General features: G+C 39.7%; 2 pseudogenes; both read left to right on the top strand.

Moving 5' to 3' along the window:
* Positions 1-1,041: 1,041 nt before the first annotated feature.
* Positions 1,042-14,608, top strand: LOC137236161 (probable serine/threonine-protein kinase tsuA; annotated as a pseudogene).
* On the top strand, positions 11,679-12,559 carry LOC137236160 (MTRF1L release factor glutamine methyltransferase-like; annotated as a pseudogene).
* Positions 14,609-15,323: the final 715 nt, after the last annotated feature.

Consider the following 15,323-nt stretch of genomic DNA (forward strand, 5'->3'; position numbering starts at 1 on the left):
TTTGGACAACATTTAATTGTTCCAATTTATTAGATTATTTAGTATTATATCTAAAAGTAGATGTGCTACTCCTCAGTGACATTTTTGAAAATTTTAAAAAATTATGTAAAGGAATTTATCGACTAGACCCTTGTCAATATTATACATCTCCAGGATTATTTTGGGACGCGATGCTCAAAATAACTCGAATAGAATTAGAATTGTTTACTGATGAAAAATTCCATAATTTTATAATGTCGGAAATTAGGGGCGGGATTGTTCAATGTTGCAAACGGCATTCAGTTGCTAACAATAAATATTTAAGGGATTACGATGAGACTAAGGCTTTAAATTATATAATTTATTTAGATGTTAATAACCTATATGGTTATGCTATGTCACAATATCTCCCTCATAATAATTTTTAATGGATTGAAAACGTAGGAGAGTTTGACGTTTTTAGCATACCAGAAGATCCTTTAGTCGGATACATATTAGAAGTGGATTTAGATTATCCATAACCACTCACAATATTCATAATGATTTATCATTTTGTTTTGAAAATAAAAAAGTTGGGTCAATGCAAAACTCAAAGTTGATTGGTGATTTGAGAAAGAAAACAAAATATATTATTCGTTATAGAAATTTACAACAATGTATTACACATGGACTTGTATTAAAGAAAGTTCATAGAATTCTACAATTTAATCAATCAGATTGGCTAAAAAAATATATTGATTTAAATAATTATCATAGAACATTAGCAGCAAATAACTTTGAGGAAAATTTCTTTAAATTACTGAATATTGCTGTGTATTGGAAAACTGTGGAAAATGTAGATAAAAGAGTAGATGTTAAATTAGTACAAGATTAGGAAAATACTAGTATTGGGGGAAGAGGTAGGAAAAATTAGGTGCTAGGGCCTTAATAGCAAAACCAAATTTCCATAGTCTAAGCAAATTTTCTAATAATTTAATAGCGATTCAATTGAAACAAGTATCAACTCTGTACAATAAACCGATACATATTGGTTTTACCGTATTAAAATTTTCTAAATTTAAAATGTATAGTTTTCATTATGATTATATCAAAGAGAAATATAAAAATAATATTGCTTTGAAATATATGGATACTGATTCATTCATATATGATATTCAAACTGATGACTTTTATAATGGTATTAGTGATGATATTTCAAAATTTTTCGATACATCCTCATATCCAAAGGAAAATATTTTTAATTTTCCTCATTTGAATAAGAAGGATCTAGGTATGATGAAGGATGAATGTAATGGGAAGTTAATAAAAGAGTTTATAGGTTTAAGAGCAAAAATGTATTCATTTAAAATTGATAACGATATAAACGAAACTAAAAAAAAATTAAGGGAATAAAAAAGTGTGTAACTTCTACATTGAGTTTAAGTGATTTTAGAAAATGACTGTTGGAATATAAATTGTATATTGCATCAATGTATACATTTCGATCTAAATTACATACGGTTTATACACAAAATATTTATAAAGAAGCTCTAAGCAATATGGATGATAAGCAAATTGTACGAGAAAATCACATTGATACTTATGCCCTTGGTCATTTCGAAACCTTATAGTAGAACTTTACTGTAATACGTTTAAAAATAGAATAATAAACAATTTATATTTTATATAAATTAGCTCACCGTCGCTCATTTCGTCTCGCTTCGGTGGTGCGCGTTCTCTCTCATGCGCATACGGTTGGGTACTATGAATCTGGATCGATGGGCTCGGCTTTGTTGTTGGCTGGGGTAGCATAACGGATTTCCCCCCTTCTTCATTCAATTCCCACTTAATAAGAATACAGTAGTTATGTGTTAATGACGAATACACCGCCTGAAGGGTAGGCAGCTTTCCGTACAAAGATGGCAGGGGAGGGAGGCGAGCGGCGGCTAACAGTCGTAGTAATTGCTGAGGGGTCGGTACGGCGGTTGAACGGTGGTGCAGTAGCGGGCGGGATGGTACGGTGGTCCGGAGGCAGCGGACACGGGCGAGGAAACCGTAAAGGCGACAACCCGTTGTCCCCGCAAGCAAGGGTGACCCATTCCCTGACAGCGCCCCTTTCCACTCAGTGGTGTGGTTGTCTCACTCGGTCCCGAAGGCACCACGCTACGCAGCTGTAGAACCGGGTCAGCTGGAGCGCTAAGGCGGCGAGTCCCCCTTACTTAGCTGGGACACGGGCGAGAAAACTATAAAGGCGACAACACGTTGTCCCCGCAAGAAAAGGGTGACCAGTGCCAAGGCAGCACCCCTTCAACTCAGCTAGTCAGGAGGAGTGACTGGGTTGCTTAATAAAGCAACCACTTCCTCTGACTAACCTGCGAGGAATGAAGTGACAACAGCAAATGCATTCTCTTTTATACTGCTCCTGCTATGATGCGAGTGAGAAATGGACCGCTAATTGGGTACTTCAGTTTGCCATTTACTGTGAATTGGCGTACTGTGTGCATATTATTGTTATCGCCAAATGCTCTTCGCTGCATTGGTATGTAGCTGCTTCTGTTGGCTACCTGTTAATGTACTATGTATGTATACTCTCAGACGTAGGTGAAAAAGGGTTAGAGGGGGGTCCCAGGCGTAGGAGAAAAAGGGTTACAGTGGGGGCCATATTATTGTAACGTTACGTTACAGTGTTCTTCATATCACAATAGAAATATCCAAGATTCCATTATAAGTTTAATTAATAATAAAGTAGTCAATTTTGAAAATTTAAGTTTCTCATTACAAATAAAAGATATTGAAATATTTGAATCAAATAATCCAGATATTAGTGTAAATGTGTTTGGAATAGAAGACAAGTTGGTAATAGGACCCTATTATTTAACAAAAGAAGAAAAATTACATCAAATTAATCTTATTTCTTTATACAGTGATGATTTCAATAAAAGCCATTATGTTTGGATAAAAAATTTAAGTAGATTAATGGGACATAAAGGTCCCAAAATTTTTCGATACATCCTCATATCCAAAGGAAAATATTTTTAATTTTCCTCAGTTGAATAAGAGGGATCTAGGTATAATGAAGGATGAATGTAATGGGAAGTTAATAAAAGAGTTTATAGATTTAAGAGCAAAAATGTATTCATTTAAAATTGATAACGATATAAATGAACTAAAAAAAATAAGGGAATAAAAAAGTGTGTAGCTTCTACATTGAGTTTAAGTGATTTTAGAAAATATCTGTTGGAAAATAAATTGTATAATGTATCAATGTATATATTAAGATCTAAATTACATACGGTTTATACACAAAATATTTATAAAGTAGCTCTAAGCAATATGGATGATAAGTGTTCAGGCCCAATGCCTAACGTTCACTTGATTGACGGCGCCCCGCCCTAATATTTTAATAATATTTCCAGCCACCCACACTCACGCCGCATTTGTGTGCATGCATGCATATGCATGCGTGTTCATCCACATGCATGTGTGTGTGTGCAGGTTGTCAGCACACATGCACGTATACGTAAGGGTGGTTTTGTGGGTGGCTTTTCTCCTCCTTGATACCGGAGGATTTGTTCGCGGCTTAGCGGTTGTCATCAACGGCACAACCGGTCTTTTTTTTCGATCAACCGCCTACCGATACGCATCGTCCAAGGATCAACGCTGTACTTTGTTACACAGGTAAAATAACCCTTGTCATCTTTACATTGTACATTTCCATTCAATTCAATTAAATTCATTATTATAACGAGGAATTCCTCTTGGTGTTTTCTTTCTCGTATTTCTTTCGAGTGCACTATCAACCCGAGATCGACCCGTGTGCGCCTACCGATTGCCGGTTTCAGACGCACCCAGGCCGAACATTGGTCCTTCTCACCAGGAACTAAAATCGCCTCTTTATATATACAGTCCACAACACAGCACATTTGCCTACTACTAAATTTGCACGAATTGCCACAAAAAAAAATCATCAAAAGTTTTATTTGTCACAGCATAGTACAGCAGAACCACTAAAAAGTTGGAAGTTTGATAGTATACACGACATTAGCAGCCGCCGGAGCCACAGCCATCACATCAATTTTTCCACAAAAACAAAGTAAGTTTATATTTCTTGCCACTTTTTTTTGAGTGTTGTTTTTTGCAAAGTAAAGAAAAAACCCCGTGTAGTGCGCGAAAAATTAAAAATAAAAGTGAAAACAGTGAAGTGATTTAGTGAGCACCAATTTATTTTCCAATTTCAAAAATTAAATCACTTGGTTTATTAATTTTATTTCGATCCTTGTGATTATCTGGTCTATCCCCCCACCAGTGGTAAGGTTTTCCAGACACAACACAAGGAAGAGGGTAACCTAACCTCATTTTCCGCACCATACTAAATAGTTGTGTGTTATTGTTTTTTTTGCACATCACAAACACGAAATTAAGTTCAATTTAATTAATTAATCCGGTGCTCACTTCACTTTTTAAACACTTTTTACACTTTTTTGCGCTTGGTTTCGAATATCGCACGCACTTTTTCACTTTTCCAAAAATAAACCCATTATTTGTGGAGGTGGCGAGTGGTCCCCTTTTTTTGTTGTTGCCGCTGAGACAAAAAGTTTGTACATTAAATCTTTTGCTATTGTCGCTGCTGTGAAAAAAGGTCCTTAAAACAAACCCTTTTTTCGTTGTCGCTACTCTGAAAAAGTCTGCAATAAACAAAAATAAATAATAAACTTCGAAATTCAATAGTGTTTATTTACGGCTGGGCAGGTATTTTTATTCTAAAGCGTTCCATTCCTATAATCGGCAATTTTCTCTTTAATAAACGTAAATAAAACAATGGAAACCTACATCCGTTTAGCAGAGTCAATCGCAGAGTTTGATAAAGATTACAGCCTTATTCCGGAGAGCGACCATAGCAAACACACCCTTGCATTACAGCAGGAATAGTTGCGGCTCTTGTGGAAGAAGGTAAAGTCTGCGTTTGATTCGCTATTGGGATCTGATGAGGTGTCAGCGGATGACGTTATGGCGATCAGAAAGAAGCAAAAAGCAGCATACGCAATCTACATGCGATGCTTAGCAACTATATCTGATGAGGCAGAAAAATACAAGAAGGATGAAAAGAACGTCAACCCTGAGCAAGAACCTCATGGGCATAAAATTCGCCTCCCTGCTTGCGACACGGAAGTTTTTAAAGGGGATTATCTGTCTTGGCCAAATTTTCGCGACCTGTTCACGGCAATATATATAAACAATTCTAGTTTGAAAGGGGTGGAAAAGTTATTCCATCTCAACAACAAAACGCAGGGCGAAGCAAAAGATATCGTTAAAAAATGCCCTCTCACAAATGAAGGTTTCGAGATGGCCTGGAAAAACTTGTGTGAAAGATACGAAAACAAACGTATCTTAGTTAACACACAACTACAAATTTTATTTAACTTAAAAAAGGTAGAAAGTGAGTGTGGCAGTTCAATAAAAAAGCTGCAAAATGATATAATTAATTGTATTTCGTCCCTCAAATGCCACAAAATTGACATTTCCAATTGGGATGCAATCCTGGCCTATCTATGCTCAACCAAGTTACCAGAGAGCACGCTGGCTCTTTGGGAGCAAAGTATAGACCATAAAATGAACATATCCAAGTGGGAGGATATGGATAAGTTCCTGTCTAATCGGTTTCAGACACTTGAAACAGTGTCTGGTTTTACAGGGCATGCCACTTCGAAAGTGCAAAAACAAAACGTGTCGCGACAATCGTCAGAAACCCAAGCAAACAATAAAATCAATTTGTAAAATGTGTAAATCCCCTGAACACAGATTACGCAACTGTTCACGCTTCTGCGAGTTAACCCCAGTAGAAAGGATTAAATTTATAAAATCCACAAGTGGCTGCCTGAATTGCTTATCCCCAGGACACACAGTGACAAAGTGCAGCAGTTCCTACAACTGTTCCATATGCCACTCTCGTCACCACACGCTCCTGCATGCGGATACATATCAGCACACGGCTGTACGCAATCCTTTCAAAGATGCGGATAATACCCCAACAACTTCGGCACAGGCGCGACAATCTGCGAACCAGAATGTAAAATCCTGTCATGCCAATTCCAGCACAGGCGTGCTATTAGGAACTGCTCGCGTACACATTCGCCATAATGGTACCGACTTCTCCGCACGGGCATTAATTGATTCAGGGTCTCAATGTTCCTTCATAACTGAAAGACTGAAACGCAGAATCAATTTGCCAGCGAGAAAAATGCATGCCCGAGTTTCAGGCATCACAAATGCGGTGTCAGCTCAGGTGAAAGAGGCATCCAAAATTGAATTACGTTCACCAGTGGATGCCTGCTTCAGCCTGACTACAACCGTTCTAGTCCTAGCCAAACTCACTGGGAATCTTCCATCCTGCCATATCAACGCCATGACTATGCAGGCATTCCCAGACTTGGTTTTGGCAGACAAAAGGTTCTACATCAACGAAGACGTAGACCTCATACTTGGAGGAGACATATATCCCCAAATTATACTGAGCGGTCTGAAAAAGAATGTACTAAATACACTCTTGGCCCAAGAGACAGTGTTCGGTTGGATACTAACCGGTCGCATCGAAGCACCGAGTCCAACGAAGAGCATCATGTCATTCTACAACGAGGTTGCGTTGGACAACCAATTAAAAGCTTTCTGGGAGGTAGAAAATGTTCCCAAAAACAAAATGCTTAATGAAGAAGAAAGGTATTGTGAACAATTATTTAAGGACACAACAAAATGTGATGAAAGTGGAAGATATACAGTTTCGCTACCATTCAGGCAGGATTACCCTGAGAAGATTGCATTAGGACCGTCCCTAAAGCGCGCATGTTCACAATTCTCCAGAAATGAGGGGCGATTACTGAAAAACCAAGAGTGAGGGAAAGAGTATGTTCGGGTGTTATCCGAATACGAAACGCTTGGACATATGAGAAAAATTAAAATTAATGTACCATCCGACGATTCGGATAATTATTTCCTGCCACACCACGCCGTTGTAAAGGCGGAAAGTACCACCACCAAGGTGCGCGTCGTCTTCAACGCGTCAAGTCCTACAGCAAATGGCATTAGTCTAAACGACATACTCCACCCAGGTCTAGTACTCCAAGCAGAATTGCCTATTTTAATTCTACGTTGGAGACTGTACCGCTTTGTCTTTAATAGCGACATAGAAAAGATGTATATGCAGATTTGGGTGACCGATAATCACGCCAAATTTCAAAGAATTGTCCATCGAACATCCCCCAATGAACCCATCAATCTTTACGAACTAAAGACTGTCACCTTTGGTGTAAACTGCGCCCCCTACCTCGCGATACGGTCACTTCACAATTGGCTGATGATGTAGAAAATACCCACCCAATAGCATCGGGTATATTACGCGAAAGTATGTATGTCGACGACGTTTTATCTGGAGGGCATACAATAGCGTCAACTATCAAAGCAAGGAACGAGATTCGCGAAGCATTACACTCAGCTGGCTTTCCATTGCGCAAGTGGACATCAAATTGTGAGGAAATCCTTCAGGACATCCCCAAAACGGATTTGCTCAGCGAGGACTTCCTAGCGTTTGAAGAGGCTAACTCGGTGAAGGCACTCGGAATACGATGGAACGCGCATTCAGACATGTTTTACTTCACCGCAGGAGTTTTAGAGAATGGCGAGAACATCACCAAAAGCGCAATCCTATTCGCTATAGCCAAACTTTTCGACCCTTTAGGCTGGCTTGCACCAATGGTCATAGTAGCAAAAATACTAATGCAGAACATCTGGTTAGAGGGCACCGGGTGGGATGAACCTGTCTCCCCAACTACCTTAGAACGGTGGGAAAATTTCACCCAACACTATAGCGAAATAGATAACATTAGGATACCGCGGTGGGTAAATTTTTCACCGGAAGACGACATAGAAATCCACGGCTTCTGTCACGCTTCCGAGAAAGCATATGCGGCAGCGATATACATGCGCGTGAAAAGAAACGATCAGGTTTTCATACACTTACTTTTAGCGAAAACCAGAGTAGCTCCAGTGAAAACCATCTCGCTACCACTTTTAGAACTATGCGGCGCCGTGCTGCTTGCAGAGATCATGGAATCAATATTCAGAAACATTCATCTGGGACTAGCAAAAGCTCACCTCTGGACGGATTCAACCATCGTACTCGCATGGATAAGAAAGCCGCCCTGTTCCTGGTCAACCTTCGTCGCACACCGAATCACTAAGATCATCGATATGGTCGGTATCAAGGACTGGCTGCACGTTGACTCGGAATCTAATCCAGCGGATCTAGGAAGCAGAGGACTACTTGCATCAGAGTTGGTCAACAATTCGTTGTGGTGGCAGGGATCTTCTTGGCTGCAAGAAAACAATTCCCACTGGCCAGCACAAGAGACCGAATACAAAACGTCAATTGAGGAGAAGAGGGCACAAACATATGCCACGACAAGGGTAGATCAGGTAGATATTCTCGACCGTTTTTCAAATTTACCCAGGGCTTTGATGGTTCTATCCTATGTTAGGAGGTTTTATAAAAGAACTCACCCAAAACGTAAAGCAATGTTCCACGAAAGGTCGTGTATAATCTCAGCCGATGAGATTAAGACAACGACTCAAGCATTAATACGAGTCTATCAGAAACAATTTTACGGGACAGAATATTTAAAATTGAAAAATAGGGAACCTATCGATCGAAAGAGTTAAATACTGTCCCTAAACCCATATATCGACAAAGATGATATTATTAGAACAGGGGGGCGTCAAAAGACATGTCATACAACGAGCGTCATCCGATCATCTTGCCTTACAATTGTAGGCTGTCTCGCCTTACAGTTATGATGGCTCATCATGACTCCCTTCATGGCGAGAACCAGCTCATGCTCCGTCTCATCCGAACCCAATACTGGATACCGAATGTCAAGACCATGATCAGAGCCGTCATCCACAATTGCAAAACCTGCATTATTCATCGAAAGCAGGCACAGTCCCAACTTATGGGTACTCTTCCCTGCGAACCGACTGCTTTTGCCCGCGCGTTCACCAATACCGGGGTAGACTTTGCGGGGCCTTTCGACATCAAAAGCTACCGCGGTAGGGGATGTCGACTGTCCAAAGGCTACGTATGCCTATTTGTCTGTTTCTCCACTAAGGCCATCCACCTAGAAGCCACTAGTGACCTAACCACCCCATGCTTCCTCGCAGCCTTTTCGCGTTTTATCGGGAGAAGAGGATGTCCGAAAAACATCTACTCCGACAATGGTACGAACTTTCTCGGAGCTTCCAGATCCCTACGGTCGGAATTCAAAGCCTTCCTGGCAGAAAGCCGAGACAAAACAGTCTCCAGGTATAGCCATCAATCATTAACTTGGCATTTTATTCCCGCCGGCGCGCCACATATGGGCGGTTTGTGGGAGGCGGGAGTGAAGAGCTTCAAAAGCCACTTCAAAAAGATCGCGTCTCCCCATAAGTATACTATGGAGGAGTTCCAAATACTTTTGTGCCGCATTGAGGCGTGCCTCAATTCGCGCCCTCTTAGTCCAGGGTCAAACGACCCAACGGATCTGGAACCACTAACCACAGGACATTTCATAACCGGCAGCCACTTACTGGCTCCACCAGAACCAGATGCCAGTGAGAGTTCTGCCCCGATGATCAATCGATGGCATAAACTCAAAGCCCTCCATCACACTTTCTGCAAACGATGGAAGGTGGAATATCTATCCGAACTTCAAAAACGAGTGAAGTGGAAGCATCCCAAAGAAAATATAAATGTGGGAGACCTCGCTGTCCTCAAAGAGGACAGCTTATCTCCCAACGAGTGGAGGCTAGGTAGAGTCATCAACGTACACCCCGGCGAAGATAACCGAGTACGTGTAGTCGACCTCATAACCGAGAAGGGTCAAGTCAGACGACCTTTGGTCAAACTGATCCTTCTTCCTACGGAGATAGATTGTGAGAGGACCATGAGTTCCTCTTAACAATCCTTCCGTTCCCCCACATCCCTCCGTTCGAAAAAAAAAAAATCAACCCCAGCTCTCGGTCACCCCGAACGAGGCCAACAACCCTATGCAAACCCGCATCTGCCACCGAAACCAAAGGCATTCTCCGTCCCATTCAATTTTTAAATTTTCAAAAAAAAAAATCGTCCACTTACTCGTTATCCCATAACGAGGATACCAGAACAGCCCTCACGCAGACCCCCCATCTGCCACAAAATACTTATGTTTAATATTCAAAATCAAACCCCAAGTCACTCGCTCACCCCGAGCGATGACATCAGAACCCTTACGCAGATCCGTTGTCTGCCACAGAATTTGAATACACACGGCCAACGGCACGAGGCCACCAGGAATTTGTCAAAGTTAGAGTTAAGATTTGTCACAAAACCGCCCCAGATTACAGTTAGATTGAAGAGCGCTTCACCTCGGAATGCTTTTCATTAATCTTTTCTTACGACCAAACGCATTGCACTTATGCTCATATTGGGAGGTTTGGCAACAAATTTGAAATAGTACATTTTGAATAAAATTCTAACGTATGGCATTCTTCAAACAATTTCTGAAAGAATGACCAACCCGACATGACTTTTCTCAATTTACGAAATATTTAGCAAAAAATCGCACAAGTGGAAATATATTATTGTTTCAATTAAGATTTATCTTCATTTCGCTCTACAATTTACCCTTTCTCTGCAATTTAGCTCCTACAGTCTCTGTGAAGAAAATTAAGTTTTACGTATTTCTTAACCAACGAACATAATTCCGTTTGCAAAGACACCCGGATATTGCGGCGTAGCAACTTTGCCAACTAACACCTGGCTCTTCCTAAATAAGTAAAAGGAGTTTATTCAAAAACTTTAACCTTCGTTGGAGCTAACACATCTTTGCTAGATTTTGGACTCGTAAAACTTTGTTGACATTCGATAAGGGAAATAACGAAGACCTTGTTGAATGCCCCCTCTGTATGGAACCTTTGGAAGTTGACGAGTTAAACTTCTATCCATGTACATGTGGTTACCAAATTTTCCGATTCTGCTGGCATAGGATACGTACCGATGAGAATAAACTGTGTCCAGCATGTCGAAAAGAGTATACGGAAAATCCTGCGGACTTTACACCATTGACTCCAGAGCAAGTACTTGCTTTTAAGTCACTGAAAAAGCAACGCGATCAGAAACGTAAACAAAAGGTAGGCGTTACTGAGAATCGCAAGCATTTGTCAAATGTAAGAGTGGTTCAAAAACAATTCAGTATTTGTTGTTGGCCTGCCGCCACGATTAGCCGATGCTGAGGTGCTCAAGAAACATGAGTACTTTGGGAAATATGGCAAAATACATAAAGTTGTGCTAAATCCGAGCACCGCATATGCCGGCGTACAAGGGCCATCCGCATCAGCTTATGTTACATATGTGCAAAATAATGATGCTCTCACAGCTATACAGAGTGTTAATACACGCAATATAATAATAGATGGCAGGCTCATCAAAACTAGTTTAGGAACAACAAAATATTGTAGCCATTTTATGAAAAATCAAGTATGTCCCAAAGGCGATTGTATGTATCTACATGAGTTGGGCGATCCAGAGGCCAGCTTTACGAAAGATAAAATGCATCAAGGGAAACATCAAGAGTACTTTTGATCTCCCTTCAGAATAGTTAAAACACAGCTTTGATTGAATAGTTATAAAAGAAACTTAACTCCTACAATTTCCAGCTATGCTAAAGATGTTGGCACAACAATTACGCCAGCAAGTGCGGCAGGTTTCCCGTATCAGCACAGTCAATCATACTAAGGTTACATCATGTGCCACCAGGGGCTCGCAGGAATAGCGAGCAGCGAAAACCTCGTCTATAGAGATAACCAAAGCACTTGAAAATTGGCCTGAGAAGTTACGCAAAGCTGGTGTTGGGGATATTGATTTCAATCAAAAATGTTTTGTAGCGCATGTGTTGAAACAAAAATTTAACACACTCAAAAATTACAAAATTACCGAAAGGCAACTACAGGAATTTGAACGTTTGTGTGAAACACGTTGTGCACGTATGCCCCTTCAGTATATATTCGGCGAATGGGACTTTTTGGATTTGACGTTGAAAATGTCACCATCTGTATTCATTCCAAGGCCTGAAACAGATGAATTTGTCACAAGAGTAATCAAAGCTTTTCGTGATGTTAAAGAGCCAATAAATATGTTCGAATTCGGTTGTGGCTCTGGTGCTATGTCATTGTCGATTTTACATGCATTACCTAATGTACGTAGCACAGCCATTGATTGTGGCAAGACCGCGAAAATGCAAAAATGTTAGGCTTAAATAATCGGTTCCCTGTTTATCATCACAGATATGTGCCAGGGGAATTATTAAATGAAACATATGATTTAATAATAGGTAATCCACCTTATGTTAAGTCTGAAGAATTTCCACTGCTGCAACCGGAAGTAATACTCTATGAAAATTTAAAAGCTTTAGATGGTGGCCCGGATGGTTTGCGTGTTGTTCGTTTAGTTTTCAATTTTGCCTGTGAGCATTTAAGACCAGGTGGAAAATTATGGCTGGAATTGGGTGAAGATCATCCACCAATGGTACAAACTATTATGGAGAGAACGAAAAACGTTTACACGATGCCTTGTTAGTAAGTTCGAATAGTACTGGGGGGAGGGGCTCAGGTGAAGCAAGTCAATCGAATGGTAAATCTGCTGCCGCTGCTTTTTGGGGCGGCGAAAATCCAAGCGGAAATTCTAGCAAAAATTGTACCACAAATAAATCAAATTTCAGTTTAGAACCACAGGTTATGCCTTTACTTTCATTATCAACTGCATCTAATGGGGTTTCCACTGAGACAACGACAGACCCCTGTTCCATCCTGTCTGTATCACCAGTACTTAAAGATACGACAGTAACAAGTGCAGGTGAAGTGAAGCATAAAAAGAAAAGGGGTAAAATGAGAAAGTAAAAAAAAAAGATAAAACTGGAAAGTCGAAAAAATAAAACCACTATAAATGATTTACGCAAAAATTATTCTGTCAATACGCAAAGAGAAAATTATAGCAGTTCTAGCAATGAAACAATCAATGCTGGTTCAGAAACCTCTGCCGACGGAACTGGATCCCTATGTTCTAGTCCCGATCAAAATGGAAATGTTATTCCAAATAATACTACTTGCAACATAACCAAAGGCAAAATAAACAAGCCCAAAGCATCGAAGCAAAGTGTCATCGGGAGTGACCACAGCAATATGGGTGATTCTGAAAAGAATATTGTCGAAAATGATAACGATACAGGCATATGCAGTAGCCATACTGCACACGCTTCAACCGAAATGTTTAAAAGTTCAGAAGACACAAGAAATGTAGTGCATGCTTCTAAAGATATTGAAGTTAGTGAAGGAGATGGACATGTGGTGGATAAATCTTTTGAAGAGTCACATGGCGGTACTGATCTGCTTGATAAACCAACTCAACCTACACTTTCGCAGCATAATCTATTCGACAATAAATTAAATCCACTGTTTGCTCCCGGAACATCACTTCAGAATACAAAAGCCCCAGATGCTAAGATTGGAGACTTATCAAATCAAATACATAATGTAAAAATATCAACTTTACCAGATTTATTGGAAGGTATCGAGGAACAACAGTTTCAACACATACATCCCCATCCACGAAAAGAATTGGCACACCTACTCGACATGCATAAACAGAATAGTTTATTTTCAAATATTGCACCTTTATCTCAACAAAATGTACCACCCGGTGGCTTACAACCTCATTTTGCTGTTCTAACGGATATTGGCCAATCACCATTGACAACTTTTGGAACATGCTGAATGGTTTATGAGTCAAAATCTGTATGGAATAAATATGTCAAAATTTTTCGATTTTCATAAAAATCAACAATTACAATTGCAACAACATGACCCACAAGTCGGGAACGGAAATAATCACATTTTGGAAAATAGCTCCAATCCTTATCAGTTTATGCAGCACTCAGCTCTATCTACATCAGCAGCAACAACAACGACAACAAAAACATTGAGCTCTTGGTCAAATTGATGCTGTGTTGGCGCTTCAGCAACCCCATCCCACATTGCAGACACAACAGCAACAACAACAGCATTCATTGGTAAAAAATCAACATAACAGAATGCAAAACGAATACCTTCGAAACGAAAATACCTTCGCCGGCGATGAGCTTGGTTTCGATCCTTTCACGGAAACTCAAAGAGGTTTGGCTGAGCTTATGGAAATGAAGTCGCTCGACCACAGCATTCTAAACCGAATATAAATAATATCCGAGTAGCTTCAGATACAAACACAATGCATCAACATCCACCACAATTTAATATAGATAATATACCACGAGCACGCATGCCACCACCAGGTTTTATCTATGTGAATGCATTTTGCTTGAATACCCCACGTGAGCTAAATAATAGTAAAGTGATTCCATTTTTAAATATGGCTGGCAACAGATTACATACAAATGATATTCAACATGTATCCGTTTTTAATGCATGGGACTCACGTTTACAATCGTCACGTCATCAAATACCAAATTTTAATGAAATGCCAACACATCAAAAGAATATATTGCACTCTACTTACCATGTTTTAGCCAACCGTGCTCCACCAAGCGTAAAAAATTAAAGAATGAAGCAACGGAATAAATCTTTCGATTAGTCCCGTTTGCTTCAATTCAGAGGAATTTACATTCTATACACGGGTGTGTATGAATGTGCACAATTTTTTTTGTCTTTGCTGCTGGTAAATATCTACCAGTGCATGGACTTTTGTAAAGGCAAAATGTTGGGGCACGGAAAATGGTAGTAGAAGTTTCGTGAAAACGATAACTACGCTTTATATTGGTACCAAAAAATTCCCAATTTATCGTAAAACAAACAAATGACAAAATAAATCACATCCCAAAACGTCTACCTACCACAACAATTTTCCAAGGTACCAAAATTACTGCCGCAAAATAACCAATTTCAGCATGTTATCGTTTACGTAAAACTTCTTATTGTCGTTCAAATTATGCAAAAAAGGAAAAAAACTGAGAAAAAGAGCGCAGAAAATATTCGCGTACTCAGTCATTATATTTCTCTACTCAAAAATTTATTTCCTGTTTAAGTTCTTCACAAATTTTTCAAAATTTACTGATTTGGTCAGTATCGCCTCCTAATGTTAGTTGGGTGGGCTCTGCAATTCAATACTTTAAAATTATCGCAGTATACGTTTTCAGTGCGAAAATACTGAAATATTGATAGAATCTAAATTTTGGTAGCAGAAGTAGTAGAAAATGAAAAATGGGTCAAAAAGGTTGGTCAAACTACCAATGCGGTAAAGTTCGTGCACTGACTGC

This window comes from Eurosta solidaginis, unplaced genomic scaffold (genome assembly GCF_040869045.1).
Source record: "Eurosta solidaginis isolate ZX-2024a unplaced genomic scaffold, ASM4086904v1 ctg00001380.1, whole genome shotgun sequence".
NCBI classification, from domain to species: Eukaryota; Metazoa; Arthropoda; class Insecta; order Diptera; family Tephritidae; genus Eurosta; species Eurosta solidaginis.